Here is a 7,633-nt window from a genome sequence, read left to right on the forward strand (position 1 = left end):
TGAAATAGTGTTCACAATTCCTAATCCTAAGGATACTCAAGGGGATAGAAAACTGTGTTAGGCAGTAATTGCTCGATAAATGTCATAGGCTAATCCATCCGCTGCTGCAGAAGTATGTTTTGTCCAGTTGCCCATGGAGAGCACTCAGAGGCAGGAGGAGGTCATATCTCTGTATTTGGGGGCTTCTGGAGAATGATCCGGTAGAACGGCTCTCAGAGTTGATAACACCGTTATATTCTGCCAGATAAGCCAGCTTCTGCATGGATGTTTGTTTTGGGGCCTCTGTGGAGAGTGGCATAATTTTCCAGAAATTTTTGGAACTGCTACATGAGCTGTGGCCTGGCCTACAGGAGAAGGCCTTCACTTTGAGCTGAAGTACAAGCCTGTAGTTATGGCTTTGTGAGGGGGGTATTAAGCAAGTCCCTTTCTCTTGACGACTTAGTTTCCTTATTGGTAAAAGAGACCAGCTCTGTTTTTCCAAAGACCTGCTCGTGCTGTGGAATCACCCGGATTGTTTACTTAAATTGAAATATACCATGCGGTACACACAGCCCACACATACACACACAACTCCCCAGGGAGTGACTCTTTTGACATAATAATTTTTTTTAAGATTTTATTTATTTACTTGACAGAGAGAGATCACAAGTAGGGAGAGAGGCAGACAGAGAGAGGGGGAGAAGCAGACTCTCCACTGAGCAGAGAACCTGATGCGGGGCTCGATCCCAGGACCCTGGGATCACAACCCGAGCTGAAGGCAGAGGCCTTAACCCACCGAGCCACCCAGGAGCCCCCATAGTAATTTTTTTAAAGTATTGATTGCTGGGCCTCAACCCCAAAGACCTTGACTCGGGGCGTTGGCGGCGATTTCTGAGAATGCGTTTTTTAAATCATCCAAAGGACTTGTGATGGGCAGCCATGTTGGAGAACAAGCAAGACTGCCAACGTCCAACTTCCCACCCATCTGGAAATTGTGACTCTGGTTCTCAGTGTGGGACAGGAGGCACACACCAAACACGTAAGCTGACTTGCAGCCAAAGGGAGAGGATGTTTGCCAAGAATCCCCCGTTCCCTGGGCTCTGGTGACCAGACAGCTCTTTTCATTCCCATTGGTTGCTATTCCCAATCCCTCTTGAAACCACCCATACTCATAACGGGGCTGACGGAGAAGCCACCCAGCACGACGGCCAGCTCCGGAAACATGCTCTCCTCGGCAGGGAATTTTTTTTTTTCTTCCTAGTATTTTTTTCTCATTAATTTTTGGAAAGCATTTTTTTTTTAAGATTTTATTTATTCATTTGACAGAGAGAGATCACAAGTAGGCAGAGAGGCAGGCAGAGAGAGAGAGAGGAGGAAGCAGGCTCCCTGCCGAGCAGAGAGCCCGATGCGGGACTCGATCCCAGGACCCTGAGATCATGACCTGAACCGAAGGCAGCGGCTTAACCCACTGAGCCACCCAGGTGCCCCTGGAAAGCATTTTTTTTGTTTTTTTTCCCCATTATTTTCCCAGCACGGACCTCATCAGGACTAAAAAGTACTTTGCGGATCCCATTAAGTTTATCTCATGGAAATTCTCACCACATCACGACGGCCAAAGGTCTTCATTATTCCCGGGTTAACCCTAGGGAGCTGTTCGGGGTTCTTTGGGGCATGTGTGCACACAGGACTAAGGAAATCATTCATTTTTTTACCTCCTCGGAGAGCTTGGCATGCCTGGCTAAGTATGGAACTGCTCCTTCCTGATTTGTTTCTCCGGGGGAATATTGATTTGACTCTGCTACATATCGCAGGTGCCCACCAGCCTCCAGCAGCGAGAGGCACGGAGGCTCTGGTTCACTGTCCGCCTCCAAGCCATCGGAGTGCCTGCGTCGTTTGGTTTTGGTCCCTCCACTTGTTCCCTCCGATGTCTTTGTTACAGACGTCGAGTACGGAAAAGTCATGGCCGTGGCTGACACACAGGGGAGGGCTTCTTCCCCCCACGCTCCGCTGGGTACCTTCGAAATCCCAAGGAGGCCGAGCTTGCAGACGCTGGACAGAGGGAGGCCTCTGATTTGGAACAGGGCACATTCCGTGGGCTCTGCAGCAGTGCCGTCTGGGTTTGCGTTTCTGAGCGGTCTGTCCTCTTGTGCTTCTACACTCGCTAAGTCAGCGTTCGGGGACAGCCGGCGTCCCTTTTTCTCTTTCTAGGCATGCTCCGTGTTCACCAGGCTGGTCTGCCCGCTGTCTGTGGGAGAGAGCCGGGGGCCTCAAGCTTTGTAGTCCTCGATTCGCCTGGACGTTTGTGAGTGATGATTGTCAGAAGCATTTTATTTTAAGAATCTAGGAATGTAGGAGTGCCTGAGTGGCTCAGTGGGTTAAAGCCTCTGCCTTCGGCTCAGGTCATGATCCCAGGATCCTGGGATCGAGCCCCGCATCGGGCTCTCTGCTTAGTGGGGAGCCTGCTTCCTCCTCTTTCTCTGCCTGCCTCTCTGCCTACTTGCGATCCCTCTCTCTGTCAAATAAATTTTTTTTAAATCTTTTTAAAAAAAAAGAACTAGGAGTCCGCCGCTTAACCAGCTGAGCCCCATCCAGGCACCCCAAAGCTTTTTAAAGACCAAGGAAATAGTTTTGTTTCTCTCTTTTTTTTTTTTAAGATTTTATTTATTTATTTCACAGAGAGAGATCACAAGTAGGTAGAGAAAGAGGGGAGGAAGCAGGCCAAGCAGAGAGCCTGATGCGGAGCTCGATCCCAGGACCCTGAGATCATGACCTGAGCCGAAGGCAGAAGCTTAACCGTTCACTGAGCCACCCAGGCGCCCCAGTTTTATTTTTCTTGATGAAATTTTCTTCCATAAATTCATTTAATTCAGTTCGTCCGAATACAAATCTGTGCTGAGACTAGACCACATGCATGTTCAAATTTACACAGGTTACCCTAAGTGCCATTAATTCATGTTTATGAAGTGCCTCCTTGCTTCCAGGCGGTTCCACACTGAGTGCCCGTGGCTGTGGACGGATTGCACTGATTGCCCAATGGCCTCCCTCCTTCCAGAGCTTTCCAGTGTGATTTTGCGGCTTCTCCCATCAAGGGGTAGAGTCTCTTTCCCCTTAGTTCCCTGGCCATATGCCTGATCTGCCAGTAGAGGCCAGGGGATCTGAGCGGAAGTCCAGAGGATTTGCAGGTTTCCACTGCCTGGCTTGGGCCCTTGCCTCACTCGCAAGCGAACCCTCTGGAGGCTGAGAATTTGCCGAAGGGAATCCAGAGACCACGTCAGCCACCGGCAGGCCGGCCCCCAGAAAAAGCCAGCAAGCACATGCTCAGCGGATCGCAGACATGAGAGGGAGCCCCACTGGGAGAAGGACGACCGCCCGGCAGACAGCCCCTGCACCCCAACTAGCAGCAGCTTTCCAGCACGCAGAATCCGGAGCAAAAAGAAATGTTTGTGGTTTGGGGAGCCACTAAGGTTTGAGATGGTTTGTCGCCTAGCCGTATCTGTCCAGTACCCTTCCCATTAATGGTGTTTCCAATATATTATTCAGAGCCCCGCGACTAAGAATTTATAATCCTCTTTCTTATAAGAAGTTTCACTGCAGGAAGAAAACAAAAAGAACTTGCCCGAAGTCACTCGTGGTAAATTCCAGAGCCGGAATTGGAAATAGCTTCGTTTAATGCAAAAACCCGTCTTTGTGCCTCGTATCATGCTGCCTTCTATGACGCCGGAAGCGCCAAAGGCCAAGGTCACACCTCTGTGCGTCCAGAGAGGGAATCGGACAGGTCCGGACAGCAGCTGGGGAAGCCAGGCTCCTCCATGTCCAGGCCAACAAAACGGAACCACAGCCCAGAAGGCAGCGAGCAGCCCAGGAAGGTTAGGGCAGAACAGTAACCCTCGTGAAAGACACTCCAGGGTTGAGAACCACGAGAGAGAAGGGAGTCGGCGGGGCTGGAGTTGCCAAAGCGAGATTTATGGAAGATAAACAAAACCCATTTGGTCAAATGGAAAATGAAATTGCAGAGCAGAGGACAGCATTTCCAGGAAGAGGTGAACGGACGCTCTCCGGCACCGGTTAAACAGGTTGGCAGGAAGTCAGAGGTGTCTGCGTACACCTTTCCTCATTGTAAGTTTTTCTGCACGTGCACACACACATGCGCGCACACACACACACATACACGGGCGTAAATGATCCTGAAATGTACACCACCAAGAAACACACGGAAGTATACAAATGGAGACACATAGATATTCCCAGAGAGACACGCGTGCCCTCTTGTGCAGGCCCACGTGGGCTTACACACACATGCAAACACACGCGCTTGCGCGCTTACACACGCTCACTCGCTGTCATCAACGCCAGGCAGGCAGAGAGAAATCCTCTCCCTACCAGGAGGGGATTTTCTCCGGCAGGATTTTTCCTCCGAGTTCAGCCATTTCAGCTGCAAATCCCACCAAGAATTTTCCAGTGGTTCCCTCGACCTAAACAGGAAAGCTCACCCCTCCCAGGACGGTGAGGCCAGTCCTGGCCCTGGATTGGAGGAGCCCAGGCCCAACATCTGGGGCTCTTCGAGGAGTCAGCCTGCTGGTCCCCCCTTTGGGGAAGTGCTCCATCCCTAACCTGGGGCCTTTGACATCATGAAGACCCGAGTTCGAATCCTGCCTCTGCCACTTCCTAGCTCCGTGACCTTGGGGCCGACCAGCTAACTATGCTGAATTTTGAGTGTCCTCACTTGTAAAATGGGATTTGTCAGGATTAAAGGCGATCATGTGTGTAAGTGCTTGACTTAATGTCCACTGCATAGTAGACGTCAGTGGCTGTTGGGATAGAGAGAGGATTTTTTTTTTGAGATTTTATTTATTTATTGGACAGACAGAGATCACAAGTAGGCAGAGAGGCAAGCAGAGAGAGAGGAGGAAGCAGGCTCCCTGCTGAGCAGAGAGCCCCATGCGGGGCTCCATCCCAGGACTCTGGGAACATGACCTGAGCCGAAGGCAGAGGCTTCATCCCACTGAGACACCCAGGCACCCCTAGAAAGGATGTTTTCAAGGCAAGTGCTCTAACCACTTACAGACTTGATCTTGGGTTTTCCTTTTTTTCTCTTCCTTTTCCCTCCAAGCACAACATAAACGCAGGTTTCTTTGCATTTACAGCCTATCACTTTTTTTGCATCATTATTACATATTGTATCCAAAATGATCCTTTTTCCTTTAAATTCCCTTTAAATTTCCCTTAATTCTCTGATATGAACAAGGCCTAATTTCTTCTTCTGTCTTCAGGCATTATCTTTTGCAGGGGACGATACATCTAGTTATAATCGTTAAAACCATTCAGCAAATCGATTTTGTTAAACCCAACTCCTTATAGACGTTTCAAGACCCGAAGCCTCCTAAAAAAAAAAAAAAAACAGATTTAAAAGCTGCTCTCTCAAAGTCAAAACCAGACTTTGCTCTTCAGAGAAGCCCATATGTAAAGGCGGACCTTGAACACAGCCAGATTTTGAGGTTTCATTTTACCGCTCTTTCTTTCGATGCCGCAAGCAATTCTGAGTACCTACTGCATGCTAGGTACAGCATTCAGAACCCGGCTCTCAAAGATGGAGTCACGTGTGAGAGCAAAGTACGTAAAGAAACGTAATTCCATATGGTCAGTGAAATCGTGTGCACAGTATTAACCTTTTGTATGTACAAGGTAAAGACCAGAAGAAGGAAAAAATTAATTCCACAGCAGAGAGGTCAGAAAGGTTTAGGAGGGGGTACCTGGCTGGCTCAGTCTGCTAAACATCTGCCTTAGGCTCAGGTTACGATCCCAGGGTCCTGGGATCAGGTCCCGCATCGGGCTCCTTGCTCAGCAGGGAACCTGCTTCTCCCTCTGCCTGCTGCTCCCCCTGCTTGTGGGCTCTCTCTCTCTCTCTCTCTCAAATAAATAAATAAATAAAATTTTTTTTTAAATGTCTGGAGGACGGGTTAACCTAACTCAGCCAGCTTCCCCACGTCACTTATCAGAGAATTCCATTTCCTTCGGGGACTTCTCCCTGCACAGGGCTACGCAGCCTTTCTGAGGCTGTCCATCCAGGGTCACTCCTAGGGGTGGGTCCTTGACTCTGGCCTGTCAATCTCTCAAGCCAAGAACATTGAACAAAGTGATCGGGCAAAGTGATCCAAAGGCAGGAAACCGACGGCCGTTGGAAGAGACTCATCTTCACTCTGCAGGGCAGGCCAAGAGGTTGGAAACTCAGGTCGTAAGGCAGAATCTTCTCTTTTCCAAAAAATCTCCTTTCGCTCTCAAGGCGTCCAGCCGATTGGATGAGGCCCCCGCATTATCCGGGATCCCCACCCGCCCATGCCTAGGGGAGGAGGAGACGGAGGGAGACAGCACCTTGCTCTGCTTCTCATCCCCCGACCATCGGGGACCGTTTCTGCTCCCACTGCTAGTGTGACCCACGGACGTCAGTCTCTAGCTAGTGGAAAAGCCCCTCTTTCTCTCATGGGGAGAGCACATTAGGGGTTAAGGGAAAGGAGAAAAGCCTGCTCCACGAGCTCCCCGAAAGGGCGAGCTGTTGCAGGATTCTTATTTGAAGCGGTCTGTCTCAGCCCGAGCTGAGCTGCTCTAACTAAACGCCACAGAGCACGTAGCTTAAATAGAGACGTTTATGCCTCCCGGTTTGGGAGGCTGGGAAGGGCAAGGTCAAGGTAGAGACAAACTCAGTTCCTGGTGCGAGATCTCTTCCCGCCTGGCAGGGCTTTGCTGGGTTACAGCCGCGGGACCAGGCAGGAGGAACTCCGTGCTGCGTCACGTGTCCTTCCCACCATCGTGAGGGTGACCGATGGAGGGAACATGCCTGACCTCTCGGTTAGCTCCCCACTTCCACGGGAAGAGCCCTCAGAAGCCGCTCAGTCCGCTGGGGAGGAAAGAAACAAGTCTGGCTCCTAATCAGTGGCTCTTCCAATCTTTTTTTTTTTTTTTTTAATATTTTATTTGTTTATTAGACAGAGATCTCAAGTAGGCAGAGAGAGAGAGGAGGAAGCAGGCTCCCTGCCAAGCAGAGAGCCTGAAGCGGGGCTCCATCCCAGGACCCTGAGATCATGACCTGAGCTGAAGGCAGCGGCTTAACCCACTGAGCCACCTGGGCGGCCCCCAATCTTTTCATCAAAGCCCCGACCTGTCATTTTCTATTGTCTGGAGTTAAGGAGTCAGCTTGAAGTGGGCCTTCTATGGGTTCCCCTGGATGGAGAGAATTTGCTTCACTCTGGGGACTGCTCTGTCCTTGATGACGTCATTCTGTATGTTTCTCGGCGCGCTCGCGACGATGACCGTCGTCACTTCTTACCTGCTGTGCCAGGCCGCACATCGTCGAGGACCCTGCTCGTGTTAGCTCCTCTGATCTTCAGGTCAACCCTAGCAGACAGGTTCTAGTGGTCTCCAGCCCTGCGGCTCACCAGAGGGAAGGCTCGGGGCTCTGAGCCTCTGTCTTCTCATCTGTAAAAGGGGAATAATAATAGTACCGAACTCACGGAGTTGTTGTGAAGATGCAGTAATTCTTTTTTTTTTTTCTTTTTTAGGATTTTATTTGTTTATTGAAGAGAGAGAAAGAAACCGTATGAGCGAGGCCAGAGGGAGAGAGGAAGCAGGCTCCCTGCCAAGCGAGGAGCCTGACGTCGGA

At 50.3% G+C, this 7,633-nt stretch overlaps 1 long non-coding RNA gene across 4 annotated transcripts in view; it reads left to right on the top strand.

Moving 5' to 3' along the window:
• Window positions 1–7,570, top strand: part of LOC116581082 — a 76,114-nt gene extending 68,544 nt beyond the window's left edge. For all 4 annotated transcript variants that reach the window (XR_004281875.1, XR_004281874.1, XR_004281878.1 and 1 more), the window contains one exon: window positions 7,533–7,570. This is a non-coding gene — a long non-coding RNA (uncharacterized LOC116581082). The remainder of the gene's footprint in view (window positions 1–7,532) is intronic.
• The last annotated feature ends 63 nt before the right edge of the window (window positions 7,571–7,633 follow it).

Source organism: Mustela erminea, chromosome 20 (assembly GCF_009829155.1).
Source record: "Mustela erminea isolate mMusErm1 chromosome 20, mMusErm1.Pri, whole genome shotgun sequence".
NCBI lineage: Eukaryota > Metazoa > Chordata > Mammalia > Carnivora > Mustelidae > Mustela > Mustela erminea.